This window comes from Carassius carassius, chromosome 24, assembly GCF_963082965.1.
Source record: "Carassius carassius chromosome 24, fCarCar2.1, whole genome shotgun sequence".
NCBI classification, from domain to species: Eukaryota; Metazoa; Chordata; class Actinopteri; order Cypriniformes; family Cyprinidae; genus Carassius; species Carassius carassius.
This window is the reverse complement of record NC_081778.1, coordinates 846253-867403: the sequence shown is the minus strand read 5'-3', so window position 1 is coordinate 867403 and position 21151 is coordinate 846253. Positions and strand designations below refer to the sequence as shown.

General features: G+C 37.7%; 2 long non-coding RNA genes across 2 annotated transcripts in view; both read left to right on the top strand.

The window, feature by feature from the left end:
* LOC132103542 (uncharacterized) overlaps positions 1 to 21151 on the top strand; it is a 206026-nt gene that overhangs the window by 36030 nt on the left and 148845 nt on the right. The window lies entirely within an intron of this gene.
* Positions 345 to 1521, top strand: LOC132103541 (uncharacterized). The gene is made up of 2 exons (XR_009423392.1): positions 345 to 807; positions 1102 to 1521. It is a non-coding gene; the product is annotated as an uncharacterized LOC132103541 (long non-coding RNA).

The window sequence follows — 21151 nt, the reverse complement described above, 5'->3', positions numbered from 1 at the left end:
GTTAACTAGTTTGATTAGCTTCTGTCTTTCTACACTTTCTGTGATGTGTTCCTCGCTGATGTTGTTATGTTTGTAACTATTATGGTTAGTTTTTTTTTCTTCTCAAATCATAGAGTTCTTAAAGGTTATTGTTGGCCTTGAATGTCAGTGTAATTTTTATGAGGAAAAGAGAATGTATTGACACTCCACACAATCAGTGGTAAAGTGCATCATATTTCAGTGACAGTAGTCTCAAACAGGAAGTGGTGAGTAGCAGATCTGGAGCCTCTGTTCTCATGACGGCTCTGGTCTCCAGCTCATCTCAGTCCAGTTCTCATGGTCTTTCTCTCCTGTTTTCTAAATTTAATGTGTTTTTACATGTGCTGGCACTTTCGATTTTTAAGCTTTCTTTTCATGAATCCTCTGACAAATGTGACTGTTTGCTGGTGTTATGATCATGTGAACGTTTACATGTTACAGTGATCAGTTACTGTTTTACAGTGATCGGTTACTGTGTTAAATGTTACAATGATCGGTTACAGTGAAAAATATTACAGTGATCTTTTACTGTGTTACATTGAACTGTTGCTCTGTTACAATGGTTGGTTACTATGTTACAGTGATCGGTTACTGTGTTACATGTTACAGTGAACTGTTGATGTGTTACAGTGATCAGTTACTATGTTACATTACATTTATTGGTTACTGTGTTTCAGTGAACTGTTGCTCTGTTACAATGGTTGGTTACTATGTTACAATGATCGGTTGCTGTATTACAGTGATCGGTTACTATTTTACATGCTACAATGATCGGTTTCTGTGTTACATGTTACAGTGAACTGTTACTATGTTACATTACAATGATTGGTTACTTTGTTACAGTGAACTGTTGCTGTGTTACAGTGATCGGTTACTGTGTTACATGTTACAGTGAACTGTTGATGTGTTAGTTAACGGTTACTGTATTACAGTGATCAGTTACTATGTTACATTACATTTATTGGTTACTGTGTTACAGTGAGCTGTTGCTGTGTTACAGTGATCGGTTACTATGTTACATGTTACAGTGATCTGTTACAGTGAACCGTCTCTGTGTTACATTGAACTGTTGCTGTATTACAGTGATCGGTTACTGTGTTACATGTCATCAGTTTTGTCATGACTTGTGGACCCAGCATCTCTCTGGTGTGTAATTTGATTATTTTTCAGTGTATCATTTATTGTAAATACCTCACAGACCTGCTCTCCTCTGTGTCTGTAAAGGTTCCTGTGTTTATCTATCTGGTTTCTGTGATGTGTGTCTTACGCTGAGCTGAAGACGAAAGACTGAACTCCTCCAGGTCATGGGTCTTTCTGAGGGCTCTCCTGACACTCGTCTGGCCGAAGTAGATGTTTTAGCTCTGTTTTCCATTTTGCCCTGACTTTAATTTTGTAATGTATCAAAAGAGTCCTTTTTACAAGATACCTGGGCTTGTCTGTTTTGCCTGCTATGAAATGACTTGTCATGCTGACACTTTAATTAAAAAGGGACACTTGAGCACATTGTCTCTGGCTCTGCTTGTTTTCGGCAGTGACTCTGTGGCCCTCTCGAGGAGCGGAGGGGCTTCTCTGAAACACGCGCGCCGCTGAGATCACATGAGCTTGTGTGGTAATGGGTTCAGATTGTCATATTAAAATGACAATAATGATCAAAGTTCCAGTTGATTTTGGTATTTCATAAGTATTATGTTGTATTTTCAGGATTTATGCAGATTGTAAAAAGTCTTAATTTGCCCTTCTACAAAGTGAGGCTTCAAAAGGTCTCAAATCAGAACAGAAGTCTTAAATTCACATTAAATGTATGCTCCCCTCACCCAATATAAATATCTAAACATCCTTAAATCAAGATGCATTTACTTGAGATGTAAGTTGAAGGTATGAAGTCTTGTTTTCTGAGAAATTAAACAAAATGAAATCCATGCTTAAACCAAAAACAAATATCAATGGGGATTGAAAACCTTTCGCTTTGAATTAAGTAGATTTTTCTGAGCCCTCTGGATATTTGTTCTTGTGATCATAAGCTCACTTTATTTTGATCACTCTCTTATAAGACAAGACTACTTCTTTATGTAATGCAACTTTCCAAGCAAATGAGTCTTGATTTAAGAAACTTTAGAAGTTTTAACTGAAAAACAGGATAAAAATACTGCAAAAATGTTTTTGTTGTTGTTGTTAAATCATTTATTGTTTTTAATTTTGTAATTTTATATGAAAATCAACATTTGTGTGATTTCCTCAGTCGAAACCATTTTGAGGTTGATGGATCTGATTTTGTGTATCTATGACAGGTAAAACAGGTATCTATGACACTGTGTTATGTTGAATAATGAGGGATCTGTGGACACATCAGTGTTTTTGGAACTGGAAAAAGATAAAATGAGACCCTTGGGGTAAGATGAGCCACAAGATTCAAGAGCGTTTTTACTAAGCTAATTGGGTCAATCATCAAAATCATTAAATTTGCAGTCATTGTGCTGTTATGAGTTATGACATTTATTAAATTATGAGTGATGAAGTAAATATTCACATGCCTGTATATAAGTAATGACTATATATATATATATATATATGTTTGGTCATTAAATATAGTCAAATTAGTTTAGGTCTCTTAAACTGCTCCTGCAGTCGTAAATTACATGACTTGCCAGAAGTGACAGCATCATTTCCTTGGAGGGCAAGCAGCTCCAAGAACAAAGCATTAGTCACAAACTTTTATTTTATTTGTATTTTTTAAACAACCCTGTTTTATCCGTTCTTTTCAATTAGATTTTCTCAATTAAAATTATTTCTAAACGTTTCTGCAGGCATGTTGGTTAGAATAACTAATGTATAAAGTCTGCTATTAGTGGCTGATGTCTTTTAGTTTAGTTATGTAGTTTTTGCCTTTATTTTGTGTGTTTGCTCTTTTATGCTGCACTATCCTCTAATCACCAAAATGTGCCCAGTGTACCTGGTTAAAATGAAGAATCAGTTTTGTGTGTATGTGTTAATTCATTCATTCATTTGCACAGTGTTTAGAATGCTGGATGTCATTATTCACTGGACTGATGTGCTTTAATGATCAGTCATGGAAGCTGAAGCTCATCTCGATGGTTCTGATGAATAAGTGAAAGATCACTGATTGACATCAGACTTTCTCCTGCCACATCCTTGTTCCTCAGAAGTGGTTTTGACCAAATGAGGGATGAAATTCTCTTTTGTCTCCAATCAGGTGTGCAGTGGAAAGCGGCTCTATGGAACATTGAGTCTTAGTATGACCATCGCTCTGAGTTTGAGGAATCTGACCGTTCTGTCATACATCACTAATATACTGTACCATACACTTGCTGCTTTCTTCTGCCATAGCTGTTTTCTTTAGCATCCTTAAGACTCAAGCAGCGAGAGACTCTGCTTGACATTAAATGTAAAATATGCCGATCTACATCAAACCGTTGATCTGTTTGATCATGTAAGCAGGCTCCATTTGCTGAACATGAATCTCTGAAAGCCGTTGATTATTGAATTAGCCCTGTCAGTCACTGATGATAATAATATTTGTTCACAGACCATGGTGGAATAGGAATTTACACACACCTGTGCCATTTGATAAGCACAATATTATTTTCATTGTAATTGTAATAATGCCATTTTGTACTGAAAAGTGTTACTTTGGTATTATTTGTAAACTATCATACTTTTTAATAATATTTTAAATTAGCTTTTATATATATATACATATACAGTCGTGGCCAAAAGTTTTGAGAATTACATAAATATTGGAAATTGGAAAAGCTGCTGCTTAAGTTTTTATAATAGCAATTTGCATATACTCTAGACTGTTATGAAGAGTGATCAGATGAATTGCATAGTCCTTCTTTGCCATGAACATTAACTTAATCCCAAAAAAACCTTTCCACTGCATTTCATTGCTGTCATTAAAGGACCTGCTGAGATCATTTCAGTAATCGTCTTGTTAACTCAGGTGAGAATGTTGATGAGCACAAGGCTGGAGATCATTATGTCGGGCTGATTGGGTTAGAATGGCAGACTTGACATGTTAAAAGGAGGGTGATGCTTGAAATCATTGTTCTTCCATTGTTAACCATGGTGACCTGCAAAGAAACACGTGCAGCCATCATTGCGTTGCATAAAAATGGCTTCACAGGCAAGGATATTGTGGCTACTAAGATTGCACCTAAATCAACAATTTATAGGATCATCAAGAACTTCAAGGAAAGAGGTTCAATTCTTGTAAAGAAGGCTTCAGGGCATCCAAGAAAGTCCAGCAAGCGGCAGGATGGTCTCCTAAAGAGGATTCAGCTGCGGGATCGGAGTGCCACCAGTGCAGAGCTTGCTCAGGAATGGCAGCAGGCAGGTGTGAGCGCATCTGCACGCACAGTGAGGACAAGACTTCTGGAAGATGGCCTGGTGTCAAGAAGGGCTGCAAAGAAGCCACTTCTCTCCAAAAAAAAACATCAGGGACAGATTGATCTTCTGCAGAAAGTATAGTGAATGGACTGCTGAGGACTGGGGCAAAGTCATATTCTCCGATGAAGCCCCTTTCCGATTGTTTGGGGCATCATGAAAAAGGCTTGTCCGGTGAAGAAAAGGTGAGCGCTACCATCAGTCCTGTGTCATGCCAACAGTAAAGCATCCTGACACCATTCATGTGTGGGGTTGCTTCTCATCCAAGGGAGTGGGCTCACTCACAATTCTGCCCAAAAACACAGCCATGAATAAAGAATGGTACCAAAACACCCTCCAACAGCAACTTCTTCCAACAATCCAACAACAGTTTGGTGAAGAACAATGCATTTTCCTGCACTATGGAGCACCGTGCCATAAGGTAAAAGTGATAACTAAGTGGCTCGGGGACCAGAATGTTGAAATTTTGGGTCCATGGCCTGGAAACTCCCCAGATCTTAATCCCATTGAGAACTTGTGGTCAATCCTCAAGAGGCGGGTGGACAAACAAAAACCCACTAATTCTGACAAACTCCAAGAAGTGATTATGAAAGAATGGGTTGCTATCAGCCAGGATTTGGCCCAGAAGTTGATTGAGAGGATGCCCAGTCGAATTGCAGAGGTCCTGAAAAAGAAGGGCCAACACTGCAAATACTGACTCTTTGCATAAATGTCATGTAATTGTCGATAAAAGCCTTTGAAACGTATGAAGTGCTTGTAATTATATTTCAGTACATCACAGAAACAACTGAAACAAAGATCTAAAAGCAGTTTAGCAGCAAACTTTTTGAAAACTAATATTTATATAATTCTCAAAACTATATATATATATATTATATTTTATTATAGTTTTATTATATTATAGTTTATTGTCAGATTTATTTATTATTCTGTTTTATTTTGTATATATTTACATTCAGTAATTTTAGTGCCCCCAAAACTTCACTTCATTTAGTTCATTTTCTTCTCTCATCTTTTTAATGTTGTAATTTTTTTTTTTAATTTATTTATTTATTATTACTTTCCCATTTCTGTGCAAACATGAACCTTGAAAGTTTATATATATATATATATATATATATATATATATATATATATATATATATATATATATATATATATGTGTGTGTGTGTGTGTGTGTGTGTGTGTGTGTGTGTGTGTGTGTGTGTGTGTGTACACACTGAACTGTGGTTGTGAGGCTGGTTGGATTTACTGTCAAATTCTCTGAAACACCTTTGGAGATGGCTTATGGAAGAGAAATGAACATTAAATTCATGGGCAACGTCTCTGGTGGAAACCTCTGGTGGAAACGTCTCCGTCATTTCTGCAGTCAGCATGACAATTGCATGCTCCCTCAAAACTTACGGCATCTGTGGCATTGTGCTGTTTGATAAAACTGCACATTTTAGAGTGGCCTTTTATTGTGTTCAGCCTAAGGCACACCTGTGCAATAATCGTGCTGTCTAATCAGTATCTTGATTTGACACACCTGTGAGGTGGATGGATTATCTCGGCAAAGAAGTGCTCACTAACACAGATTTAGACAGATTTGAGAACAATATTTGAGAGAAATAGGCTTTTTAGTCAAGTCACGTTAATTTATATAGCACTTTAAACAAAACAGATTGTGTCAAAGCAACTGAACAACATTAATTAGGAAAACAGTGTGTCAATAATGCAAAATGATAGTTAAAGGCTGTTCACCATTGAATTCAGTGATGTCATCTCTGTTCAGTTAAATAGTGTCTGTGCAATCATTTGCAATCAAGTCAACGATATCGCTGTAGATGAAGTGTCCCCAACTAAGCAAGCCAGAGGCGACAGCGGCAAGGAACCGAAACTCCATCGGTGACAGAATGGAGAAAAAAACCTTGGGAGAAACCAGGCTCAGTTGGGGCTCTGACCAGACGAAACCAGTAGTTCAATTCCAGGCTGCAGCGAAGTCAGATTGTGCAGAAGAATCATCTGTTTCCTGTGGTCTTGTCCTGGTGCTCCTCTGAGACAAGGTCTTTACAGGGGATCTGTATCTGGGGCTCTAGTTGTCCTGGTCTCCGCTGTCTTTCAGGGATGTAGAGGTCCTTTCTAGGTGCTGATCCAGCATCTGGTCTGGATACGTACTGGATCCGGGTGACTGCAGTGACCCTCTGATCTGGACACAGACTGGATCTGGTGGCTACGGTGTCCTCGGAACAAGAGAGAAACAGACAAATATTAGCGTAGATGCAATTCTTCTAATGATGTAGCAAGTACAACGGGTGTTATGGGAAGTGTTCCTGGTTTCGGTTTACCTAATTAATGCAGCCTAAAAATCCTTTAACGAGTTTGAACTTTAGAAATGTGTTAGTGTGTTATGTGTAAACAGGATTAAAGAGATGGGTTTTTAATCTAGATTTAAACTGACAGAGTGTGTCTGCTTCCTGAACAATGTAGAGTTTTGAGAATGCAGAGGACATGGAGGACTATAGTGCAATAATAGCTCATTCAATTTCTGAGGTGCTAAACCATTTAGCGCTTTATATAAGTAATAAGCTAGATTTTAAAATCTATACGATGTTTGATAGGGAACCAGTGCAGTGTTGACAGGACCGGGCTAATATGGTCATACTTCCTGGTTCTAGTAAGAACTCTTGCTGCTGCATTTTGGACTAGCTGGAGTTTGTTTACTAAGCATGCAGAACAACAATCCAATAAAGCATTATAATAATCTAACCTTGAGGTCATTAAACGTATGAATTAAGCATAGGTCGTAATATAGATATATGTTTTAGATGGAAAAATTAAGTTTTACAAATGCTAGAAATTTGGCTTTCTAAGGAAAGATTGCTATCAAAAAGCACACCTAGGTTCAGATGATGAAGAATTGACAGAGCAGCCATCAGGTCTTAGAAAGTGTTCTAGGTTATTACATGCAGAGTTTTTAGGTCCTATAATTAACACCAGTTTTTTTTTTTCAGAATTTAGCAGTAAGAAATTACTCGTCAACCAGTTTTTTATATCGACTATGCATTCCGCTAGTTTTTCAAATTGGTTAGTTTCGCCGGGCCGTGAAGAAATATAGAGCAGAGTATCATCAGTATATCAGTGAAAGCTAACACCGTGCTTCCTGATGATATCTCCCAAGGGGTAACATGTAAAGCGTGAAGAGTAGCGGCCCTAGTACTGAGCCTTGAGGTACACCATACTGCACTTGTGATCGATATGATACCTCTTCATTCATTGCTATGAACTGATGACGGTCAGATAAGTACAGTTTAATTGTCATTGATGAAAAATCCTCTTGTCCTGAAAACACATGTCCAATCTTTCAGCTCATTATATAGTGTCTCTCATCTTAATGCACTTTAAATATAAACCGACTGTCTGGCTATAGGAGCATAAGAAGCTCTGATATGTCACATGTTATTGGGTCCTCAACACAGGTTTTTACACCAGGTGGTGAAAACCGACCACTTAAGGCTATAGAGGCGTCTCATAGATGGGGCTCTAGCCTATGAGATAGTATTCAGGATGTTCTCTGGGAAATTTACTGATTCCCATCCAGAGCCCAGAGGAGTAAAGCCCACAGCTCAGGCTGGGGGTGTCAAATCATTATGTTCACCTGAGAGAGGAGGTCCTGTCTCAGTGGAATGGGCCACGGAGCTGCTCAGAGCTGTCTCAGCTGCTGAGATCCAGAGATGGTTCTTCCAGAGCGGTGCCACCTGAAGCACACTGTGCCTGTGCTCCCTGACTCGCCTGATTATCTGGGGGATCAGAGTGATGGGGGAAAGCATACAGGAAGACGTTGGGCCATTCGCTGGCCAACTTGTCCTCATTCTTCAAAAAATAGGTTTGGCAGTGAGAGTTGTCTTTTGAGGTGAAGAGGTCGACCTCTGCCTTGCCAAAGATCTTCTAGATTTTCTGAACCATCTGTGGGTGGAACATCCACTCCTTTGAGGATATATTGCTCTGAGATAGCATGATTGCTCCTTTGATTGCTGAGCATTGCTCAGTACGGCAGGCACATGTGCTGCCCTCAGTGAATGCAGGTTGAGATGTGCCATCTCCAAGAGGCATTTACCATCTTGAAAAGGCGTTTCGACATGAGCCCACCCAGGCGATTTATAAAAGACACCACTGTCGTGCTGTCTGGGCGGACTAGCACATGGTGTCCCTCCAGGTACAGAAAGAAGGTCTGAAGGGCTCGACATACTGCCGTCATATCGAGGCAGTTGATGTGTAGCCGACCTTTTGTGCCCGACCAGGAGCTGAAGGTTGATTTGCCCATGGTCATGCCTTGCTTGAACCACTGGGGATCCTTCTAAGGACCCAGAGCTGACATGCAGGCCTGGCTCACCTTGAAATGAAAGTGTCCGTGATGCCACACATTGAATTTGAAATGCTTTGAGGGGGCGAGAGACTCCGACTTTGGAGGAAGCCGCCAGCTGCTGTATGGCCAGTGCACATTCTGATGTGACTACTGCCCTCATGTGGGCTTAATTGGAAACATCTTCTAGGACAAGAATAATTTGCTGACAGACGATGAGCTCTTGGCAAAATTGACCCAGAGTGCCAGGCATTCTAAGTGGCTGAGGAGGAGGGGTCTGTGAGATATTTGCTCGGCCTCCGACTTAGCTAAAATGAGATAAAATGAGATAAATGAGAATACAGATTCCCATTTGTGGGAGAGCCGCATCTATGCACTTCGTAAAAGTGCAAGGAGACAGGGACAGTCTGAAGGGAAGGACCGTGTATTGATACATGCCCTTGTAGGCGAATCTCAAGAATCGCTTGTGGAGGAGCGCTACCTGGATGTGAAAGTATGCATCTTTCCAATCGAGAGAGAAGAACCAGTCCCCTGGGCATATTTGCGAGAGGATCTGTTACAAGTAGTTATCCTGAATGGCCTTTTCATAAGGGCACGATTCAGGTGCATGAGGAGGTGTCAGAGAGCGGAGGAGGAGATATGATGCTTGTCCTTCATATTCAATTCAAGTTTCAATTCAATTCAAGTTTATTTGTATAGCGCTTTTTACAATACAAATCGTTACAAAGCAACTTTACAGAAAATTATGTTTCTACAATATTTAGTAGTAGCTAGTAGTTTGTGCACGTTTGACAGGATTTTAGAAAAAATTAAAAATAATAATAATAATACAAGACGTAGTCAGCTAGACAATGAACTATCAATATTATTAATTAATAGTAATTATATGATGCAGTCACACATGTAGCAATAATTGTTAGTTCTGTTTGTTGATTCAAGGTTAGCATCATCTGGGGTCCTCTGAGGGTCAGCATCATCTCTTCTCAGGTGTTCTGGATCCAGACTGGAGCTTGTGTAAATCCTAGTTACCACGGGATGTAAATCCTGTGGCAAAACATAGAAACAAAATAGAGACATCATTAGCATAGCTGCTGATCCAACAAAGTAAAATTAGTTTAACCCAAGCTAAAGAATAAAAATGCAGATGCAACTACACTCACAATTTAAGAAATACATTATTCGAATGCTTGGCGAAAGAGATGCGTTTTTAATCTAGATTTAAACAGAGAGAGTGTGTCTGAACCCCGAACATTATCAGGAAGGCTATTCCAGAGTTTGGGAGCCAAATGTGAAAAAGCTCTACCTCCTTTAGTGGACTTTGCTATCCTAGGAACTACCAAAAGTCCAGCGTTTTGTGACCTTAGGGGGCGTGATGGATTGTAGCGTGGTAGAAGGCTAGTTAGGTACGCAGGAGCTAAACCATTTAGGGCCTTATAGGTAAGTAATGATAATTTGTAACTGATACGGAACTTAATAGGTAGCCAGTGCAGAGACTGTAAAATTGGGGTAATATGATCATATTTTCTTGACCTCGTAAGGACTCTAGCTGCTGCATTTTGGACTACCTGTAGCTTGTTTATTGACGAAGCAGGACAACCACCTAGAAGTGCATTACAATAGTCCAGTCTAGAGGTCATGAATGCATGAACTAGCTTTTCTGCATCAGAAACAGATAACATGTTTCGTAGCTTGGCAATGTTTCTAAGATGGAAGAATGCAGTTTTTGTAACATGGGAAATATGATTTTCAAAAGACAAATTGCTGTCCAATATAACACCCAGATTTCTGACTGTAGAGGAAGTAACAGTACATCCGTCTAGCTGCAGATTGTAATCTACAAGATTCTGTGTGGTGTTTTTTGGTCCAATAATTAATATCTCTGTCTTATCCGAATTTAATAATCACCTCCAGGTCGCGAATCTGCTTTCCCACGGCCTCGAGCTCGAGCTGCACAGAGTGGAGACATTCATCCGCCATTAAAGCAAGTAACAGTGAGTACAGCAGTGGTAATGTGTGTATATAGAGTATTAGCAATGTAAGCGCAGTTAGCTGCAACCATGCTTGCTGATGCTAACGGGCTAAAAGCTAATAGCGGACCCGGGAGATCAAAATAAAACTAGTGATAGCGAGGCGCTCCGATTGTTTTTGTTGTAGAATACAATAGAGGATATATTCACACGTTATATAAACGGAAACGATGATGTATAAAATTGATTTTTGAGTTAAAAATAGTCAATGAAAAGAATATAGTGACGGAGCTCAAACGCAGTACAGCCGCCAACAACAAACAGGAAGTGACGTGAAATCGTTTGCTCAATATTCCATCTACTGTGGTCAGTGTCTGCTTGTACCTGTGGGAGAACGACCGTCCTCGCTGCTCATTCACCAATAATGGCCATTATTATCACACACGCTGATGAGGATCATCAACGCACGGAGAAGTAGGAGGCCGTTTGGACAAGTGCTGTACCCCACACTGAAGGTAGGGTTTTACTGAGGTTTTACACTGTTTTTATTGCATGATCGCCGTTTGCACAGATCAGATCTCAGAAGCTCAACAGGTTTTCTGAGGGGTTGTGCTCTTATTTGGGCTTCAGTTGAGTTTATCGTAGCAATTGGATTAAAACTATGGGATTCCTTTCTTTATTTTCATTATTTGCAGCTGAATCAAGGACAGATGTTTTGTTTTCACTGAAAAAAATAAATAAATAAATTCACCCAGAATTTGCAAGTAAATTTCACAGATAAACAGAAAGAAACAAAAGTGAAACACTGAATTAAATGTAAAATTTGGAAGTAGAAAGACTAAAGTAGTATTATATATGTACTACAATTATATTTGTCTTATTTGGAAACTGAAAATAATTATAAGATTGTGTATAGCAATTGATTTAAACACATTTTGGTCTTTATTAATCAATAAAATAATACACTGTTTAAAAAAAAAAAACCTTGGATAATTGTCTTGTAAACATCCAAATTTCATGTCCAAATTATTTTTTCTTCATATTTATTTCAGTGTATGAACATTAATTGTAAACCGTAAAACTGTAGGATTTTGTAGCTGAAAGGAGATATATATATATATTAAAATGAATTTCATTGATGAAAGAAATTATTTGGTGATTAAATAATGTTTTGATTTGAGTAAAACGGTTTATTTAGACAGCTGTGGCATTAGCTAGATGGATTTCTAACATGTTTATTACCACAATATAACATGTTTATTACGATGTAATGACTATTTGAAGGCCGAATGGCTCTGCATGTACTGTATTTGCTGACTGTGGAGTAGCTTGGTCTAGTTGAGACTCATAGCGAGCTCAGGTCTGGATCTCTGATCAACATAGCTGCTTTGCTCCTCCCTCCGACTCTGTTCTCCTCATCCCATCAGAGAGGCTTCTCTCTTGTCCTCTGCATCACACACATGTCCTCGACCATGGCCTGGTTAAACCTTCCAGCACCGCCGGCCCCAAGCAGGTGGAGCTGATCCTGGTGAAGGAGCAGAATGGGGTGCAGTTCACCTCCTCGGCTCTAGTCAGTCCCAGCGGTCAAACACACCCGTCCGGAGAGGAGCGCGAGACCTGGGGCAAGAAGATCGAATTCCTCCTGTCTGTCATGGGCTTCGCTGTGGACCTCGCCAGTGTCTGGAGGTTCCCTTACCTGTGCTACGAGAATGGTGGAGGTGAGAGAAGGACAAGTCTGAGACATGCTTCTCAAAGCCATGTGGAAGACATTGATTAAACTTGTGCAGGAATGTCGATTTTCTGTGGAAATCAGCCATTCAGAGTTGAATTAGATGGCCTGAGAAATCAAGAGAGATGTTGATGTAAAATGTTAAAGTTTAATGATTTAGAGCCTTTGAAACCTTGAAAAAACACTAATGTGAATCCAATGTACCTTAAAAGTTTAGAGCAGGGTAATAGCTAACTAAAATAATTAAATAAAAGTAAAATAAAATATTGGAAATAAAATCTTATTAAATGTTAAACTTTTATTTCTGCTGATCGCCAAAGCAACATTTCTCATTTTCATTTAGTTTAACTTGACATACTAACATAACTAACACTAATATAAAAATGTATAGATATTTAAATAAATTAATTAAAATGTAAAAATCAACTTTAAGATGAAATATAATATATATAATAAAAAACTATAGCAGTACCTTAATGGCACTAAAATACTGTTTTGGGACTATTTGGACACACATTTAATCTTGATTTTCTTTTTTGATCTAAACAGATTTCACTTTTGCTTAAAAGCTTGAAATTAGTTTTGCATGCATCTTTCTTTACAAAACATTTAAGTTGTTATCATTAGTATTATTACAATTAATATTATTTAATTCATTTACAAAGCAAACATTTAAGTTGTTATTACTATTATTATTATTATTATTATTACTATTTAGTGTCATGTCTCATGTTATTATTTACATGTTTGTCACCTCATGAAATTGGTTGGCAAATGTTTGAGTGAATCTAGACAAAGGAGAAGCTCAAGCGGCAGACAGGTGCAGTTTATCTCCAGCACAAATCATCTGCAGTCAAATGCAGGACAGAAAAATGAAATTTTCCTGCCAGGCCTCAGTTGTCGATGGGTTGCAAGTGTTATGTCACTTGACCGGGATCACGTCATGACATGAACGTACAGAAGATACTGAAGCACCAGCAAACTTTACATGTTCAAAAGAAGAAAGAAACTCATACAGGTTTGGCATGACTTGAGGTTAAGTAAATAATTTAATATCCCTTTAAAATACAATCAACTTTAAGTGAAATACTATATATACATATAAATATATATATATATACAAATCAAATCTTAAACTCATTTTATTTCAGCTAAGCCAATGTTTCTCATTTCTTCTGAAAACTTTCTGTAATAAAATAAAATAATAAATATTATTTATAATATAATAAAATATAATAAATATAATAAAAACGACAAAAAACACAACAAAGTCACTAAAGCTTTGACAATAAATTTAAATGAAACAAGAAACAATAAAAACTAATTTAATATATTCTAGTATTTCAGTGATAGTAAAATACAACTGGTCTTAAGTGTCAATTTTTCGAAATTAAGATTTATACCAACGTGATCTCATGAGAATACGTGTGTATTTTTACGTTAAATGTAGTTCTGGTTTGTCTGAGATACAACTATTTGACAATCTGGAATCTGAGGGAGCAAAACAACCTAAATATACTAATCAAAAATTATGTTTTGTTAAATGTATGGTAGGAAATGTACAAAATATCTTCATGAACATGATCTTTACTTAATATCCTAATGATTTTTGGCATAACAGAAAATTAATAATTTTGACCCATACAATTTATTTTTGGCTATTGCTACAAAAATACAGCTGCAACTTAAGACACATTTAATCGTGATCAACTTTTAGAGCTAAAGGCTTTTGCTTAAATGCTTGCAATAGGTTTATTTACAAAACTAACATTTTAGTTGTTATTTGTCTTATTTGTTAATGTGGTAGCATATTAAGTGTAAATGAAAAAAAAAACGCTTTGTGATGTGATATGAGAAGTGCTTTAAAGAAACCAATGCATTGATCTGAAGGAGCTGTAATGTCAGAGTTTGTGACTTTATTATTCTCCAAATAATCATAAAGTTGACTCGAGCCCCAGTGAAGAAAACAGCTCTTCGCTGAAGCTGCTTGTCTGGAGTTTCTTGTGCTATTTGCTGGTTGTGGTTCTGGTTTAGTGGAATTGTTGATGCATGTTGGATTTTAAGTTGTAAAACCTCATAAAGGATCAGTTCATCAGCTCTTCAGATGACAGTGTGTATGTAAACCTGGTGCACTCTTCAGGGCTGACAAAGCATCATCTGTTTCCTAAAGATGCCTGTTTTGTGCATCTGTTACGGCCGTCAAGCATCTCACAGAGAGAGAGAGAGATGGACATCTTAATCACAAGCTCAGCTCTCTGTAGGCCTGCCGCTCGAGGAGAGATTACTGTAATTAACTCTGATCAACATGTTTGCTTCCTCAGGATCTATGGCCTGAGAGGGAATCACACGTTTCACACAAAGAGCTCCGTCTGAAGAGCCACAGGGTTCATGAAATATCTCTGAAAACTCAAACTAGCTCTTGCTGTGGTACTCTGACTGGGACTGTTTTTGATCGAGTGATCTTCTTCAAGAGTAAAGACTGAGTCAATGCTGCACTTCTGCCATTTTCCACACAAAAAAAGACTTGAAAAAGACGAGAAAATGCTGAGTCAGTAGGTCAGAATTAATATTGTATGAGCTAATTTATTTTCTACTTCATATGTGATCTGTCTAAACAATCACATATAATAAATTAGCCTTTATTTCTTCAGAGTTCAACACATTTGTAAATTATCATTAAAACAATTGCCTAAATGAAGCTGTTCCTCTGCAGGCAGTCGTTAATGTGGGTCTAAACATTGGTATTATTTACAGTATATTACCATCTATTTATCATTATAGTTTATTGATTATTCATAAAATGTGTTGTTTTATGTTCAATATTTAATCATTTATATTTTTGACATTTTACAGGGTAAAATAAATTAAGCTGTTGGTAAATGCAATCAACGGGACATTTTCTATTGTAAAAATTACTGTCAAACGTCACAATGATGTCACTTCCTTTGTTTGTTTTTGCAGTGAAGTAAATCATGTTCTAACAGGGTTCTACACAAAACAATATAATATTAATTTTGTGCTTAGTAAAAGTTAGTTAAAAAATTATGTTACAGTAAAATTTATTATTAATGATATTAAGATTAATTTATTTTGTGTCATTTTAAATGTAGTCTACAATAAAATATGAAATAAAAAATAACAAATAATTAAATAAATCTGAAGTACAGCGAAAACACTCTACTTCAAAATTTAACATTTCTATGTAGTTCTTGACATTTATTTGTAATTATTTGTCAAATTTAAATAAATCCCATTCATTTAATTAAAGCTAATCTAAGTAAACCTACACCATTTTTTTCAGTACAGTTTATGAATTCCTTCAACAGAATTTTACATTCTTTTAATTACATTTTATATACAGTAAAACATTTAAATATATTTGACAACATCTGATATTCCTGCTGATGAGGTCATTTTATGTAAGTTAGTAAGTAAAATGTATTTATAAAGCACCTTTCACAGACAAAGAGTCACAAAGTATATCGATATCAGTAAAACAAGTCAAACACACAATAAAACATAAATCAAAATAAATGAGATGCCATCTTGAACCAGGTTAGTGTTGGTTTAGCTGGTGACTGAATGAGCAGCTGATGGTGTTTGCAGCAGGATTATCTTCATGATTCTGCTGGTTTTACTCAGGCATGGGCTTCACGTGGGCTTCTACTATAACGTGATCATCACCTAGGCTCTCTTCTACCTGTTCTCCTTGAAGGGAGTCAAGACCTCAGGGAAGGTTTGAGCTCTTACTTGAACCCACTGATCTGGACGCAGGTGGTCTGCTGGTCTGCTGGTCTGCTGGGCTTTCCAAACTGGTGGTGTAAACACACAAAACCCCTCTAAAACAAATGAAACACACCAGACTGGCCAGACTAGGGACCAGCAAACACTGTGTCTGACTGATTAGACTTATCACAACACCATTCATACAGTGTACGTTCTTCACAAGTCTACTGTAAAGCTGTCATGCAACTGATCTGATCTTAAAATTAAAGTGAATGTTTGGTTGTTTGGTTTTTTAAGTATCATATAAATGTGATGCAATCATGTGGTAAGTTGTCGTGTGTGTGTGTGTGTGTGTGTGTGGATCACAGCCACGATGCCCTATGTCGTCCTGACCGTCATGCTGCTGCACGGTATCACTTTGCCTGGAGCCATCGATGGTATTAAAGCCTACCTGACTGTGGACTTCTTGCGCCTGTGTGAGACACACACACATACACACACACTTGTATTTTTGGTTTACGGGACTCTCCATAGGTGTAATGGTTTTTATGACTGATGTCAATCCCGTGGCAGAAACAGAGAAACAAACAGAGACATAATTAGCATAGCTGCTGTTCAAACCGAGCAATTCTGAATTGTTTAACCCAAGCTAAGGAATAATAATGTTCATATGATCAGATAACTGCAGTACAAGATTATAAGATGCATTATTTGAATGCTTGATGAAAGAGATGTGTTTTAAATCTAGATTTAAACAGAGAGTGTGAGACCTTACGGGGTAAGGTAAGTTATACAATAATTTGTATAGGTAGCCAGTGTAGAGACTGTAAAATTGGGGTAATATGATCATATTTTCTTGACCTGGTAAGGACTCTAGCTGCTGCTTTTTGGACGACCTGTAGCTTGTTTATTGACGAAGCAGGACAACCACCTAGAAGTGCATTACAATAGTCCAGTCTAGAGGTCATGAAAGCATGAACTAGCTTTTCTGCATCAGAATCAGATAACATGTTTCGTAGCTTGGCAATGTTTCTAAGATGGAAGAATGCAGTTTTTGTAACATGGGAAATATGATTTTCAAAAGACAAGATGATGTCTAATATATCACCCAGATTTCTGACTGTAGAGGAAGTAACAGTACATCCGTCTAGTTGCAGATTGTAATCTACAAGATTCTGTGTACTGTTTTTTGGTCCAATAATTAATATCTCTGTCTTATCCGAACTCAATAGGAGAAAATTATTGGTCATCCAATCTTTTCAATTTTTAACACACTCTGTTATCTTAGATCATTTAGAGGTTTCATCTGGTCTCTTTGAGATATATAGCTGAGTATCATCAGCATAACAGTGGAAACTAATCCCGTATTTTCTAATAATATTACCAAGGGGCAACATGTATATTTAGAATAGAAGGGGACCTAGGACGGATCCTTGTGGCACTCCATATTTTACTGGTGATAAATGAGATGACACCCCATTTAAATAAACAAAATGGTAGTGATCGGACAGGTAGGATCTAAACCATCTTAGAGCCTGCCCTTGAATACCTGTATAGTTTTGTAATCGATCTATGAGTATGTCATGATCTATGGTGTCGAACGCAGCACTAAGATAAAGTAAGACTAGAAATGAGATGCAGCCTTGATCTGATGCATGAGGTTCTCCATAAATATGTTTTTCTTTTTCTTTTTTTTTCTTTTTTGCAGGAAGGAGCACAATTGAGCAGATACACATTTTTCAAACATTTTTGACATAAATGGAAGATTTGAAATGGGCCTATTATTTGCCAGTTCACTAGGATCTAGTTATGATTTCTCAATAAGAGACTTAATAACCGCCAGCTTGAATGGTTTTGGGACGTGACCTAAAGATAACGACGAGTTAATGATATTGAGAAGTGGTTCTTCGGCCACAGGTAACAGCTCTTTTAGTAATTTAGTGGGTACAGGATCTTATAAACATGTTGTTGGTTTAGATACAGTGATAAGTTTATTTAGCTTTTCCTGTCCTATATTTGTAAAGCACTGCAGTTTATCTTTGGGTGCGATGGATGATACTGAAGTTTTAGATGCTGTAGAATCTACATTTGCTATTGTATTTTTGATGTTATCTATTTTATCAGTGAAGAAATTCATAAAGTCATTACTATTAAACTGTGAGGGAATATTTAGATTGGGTGGCGTCTGGTAATTTGTTAATTTAGCCACTGTGCTAAATAAAAACCTTGGATTGAAAAAGAATTTGAAAAAAAATCCAGGTCTAGGCACTCAGTAGGATGCAAAAGTTAAAAAGCCTTTATTGTTTAAAAGGGCTAAACATAAAACACCAACGCGTATCGGCTCACTGGCCTTCATCAGGGTGTTGGTGACAAACAAACAGAATCAAGCCATATTTATAGTTGCATTGATTTCAGGTGTGCCACTCTGGCACTTGCAACACAATTTATTTGCCATAGTTCAGATCATTTCTGATAACCAGAGGTTATACCAAACCAAAACCAAATGAGACATCTCCAAGTGGAAGAGCAGGAATGACACTACTGAAAATATCCAGTGTACTCCACACAATATACTCCAAAGGTCAATAAACAGATACACATCATAATTCTCCATTAAGATGGTTCTAAAACAACATGAATAGTGTACAAAAATAGCAAAATGGGTCTATTGTATTCAAAAAACATTATACTGTCCCTGTAGAGACACAACAATTATAAAAAAGGTGAAAGGTCAAAATCTTCATTGAGACCTGGATGACTAGTGGCCTTCAAGGAATAAATCCAACATGTCTCCCTCTGTTTAAGGCGTTTGATTATATCCCCACCCCTGGCATCAAGGCAACAGCCTCAATACCCACTAATCGGAACTGTTAATAGTGTAAGTTTTATTACTGAAAACATCCATAAATGTAGCAGTTTTAGCCATATTCTCACAATAATTACAATTACCACAAGGAAATTTTTCCCTTAGGTTGACGAAGCCAAGTTTCACGTCTAGGAGGGGGAAGGTAACTTCTTACTAACTTGTCTTTAATTGTAGGGGCCCTCTTAAAGATGATCTCAGGGGGTTCCATGAATATTTCCTGTAAAAACGGGTCACATTCAATAATGTTCCAGTTTTTCTTAATGTATTTAATCTGGACAGCCTCCTTGCTATAATGAGTGACAAAGTAGGGTTTCTGAGTTAACACTCTTTTGGGTCTAGACCTAAGCAGACTCTTCCTTTCAAGTGATTGTGCTCTATTATTGCTTGAACAAGAGTTTGTGTTCGATATCCTCTTTGTCGAAAACACTGCTGGATGTCCATCGATTGATTTTGGAAATCCTGATCTGAGTCACATATACGCCTTAGACTCTGGATCTGTCCAAAGGGTATGTTATCAATAAGCCATGGCGGATGAAAGGTATTTGCATGCAACAGGGTATTACGATCTGTTGCCTTTCTGAAGATAGACGCGTGTAATAATCCCTCATTATCTTTTGAGATCCGTAGATCCAGAACATTTATGTCGTGTACGTCATAGTCCAGACTAAATTTAAGGTTCTTATTTAAGCGTTTTACATAAACATGAAAGTCTACAAGTTCTTTTTCTGAACCTGAGAACATCAGAATAACATCATCAATAAATCGACCCCACCACAAGATCTTATCCTTAAAATGGGTTATCTTGGGAAAATATATAGCGTTCCTCCCACAAGCCTAAAAACAAATTGGCATAATTGGGAGCAAAACATTGCAGTCCCCTTTGCAGTCCTCTTTTCTTGTCTATACAGTTTATTTTGAAATCGAAAGACGTTGTTCTTTAACGTCCACTCAGTAAGTTGCACTATAAAGTCACTGGGAGGCATCACATGTTCAGGTCTGGATGACAGATAGTGTTTAGATTGTTTTGTTTGGGCAGCTGTGGCCTAATGGTTAGAGACTTGGACTAGTTACCAGATGGTCACCGGTTCAAGTCTCGGTGCTGGCAGGAGTTGTAGGTGGGAGGGAGTGAATGAACAGTGCTCTCTTCCACCCTCAATACTCATGGCTGAAGTGCCCTTGAGCAAGGCACTGAACCCCCAGTTGCTGGATATATAGCTGTCCCCTGCTCCGTGTGTGTGTGTGTGTGTTCGTGCTCACTGCTCCAGGTGTGTGTTCACTTCTCACTGCTGTGTGTGCACACTTGGATGGTTAAATGCAGAGCACCAATTCCGAGTATGGGCTACCATACCTGGCAAATGTCACGACTTTCACTTTATTTTCTATGAGATTGCAGAAATGCTCGGCCTTGACAGCTTTTAGAGCCTGTCTATCGCTGGACATACTTTTAAGCCTTTTGTTTACGGGGACACAGGAAGTGTCCTCATAAACCTTTTTTACACTGTAGTACCCCTGTCATTATACATATTTGTGTCCTCATTGTCACGGGCCGGCAAAGAAAGAACAGGGTCTGGGTCCAAATGCAGGGAAGAATCTTTTAATTAGAATAAAACTTAAACAAAAATCAAACACGATTAACATATAATACAGCCAGACAGAGTGGTGTGAGAGAGGAGAATATATAATGACAATGAGCAACAGCTGTGTGTGTGATTGAGAGACAGGTGTGCAGAGTGAAGGTGAATGAGTCCGGGAGCAAGGGAGAAACACAGGTGGAGCAACTAAAACAATAATGAGATGGCGGGGTAAGAAAGAGACAGGACAAAAGCACATGGCACCAAACAAACACAACACTCACAGAAGACTGTGACAGAAAGACAGAAGACTGTGACACTCATAAACCATATATACCAGTACACACACAAACACACACACAAGTCTGAATCTGTGTGAATGACTGATCAAAACTAATATAAATGTGGCTGGTTCTCAAAAGAGTGGACAATCTTGAATGATAAACCCTTTTGCAGCTCTTTAATGTAATTATATTCTATGTTCATCTAGAATATATTTATGAGAACTCATTTCTTGAAAAATATCT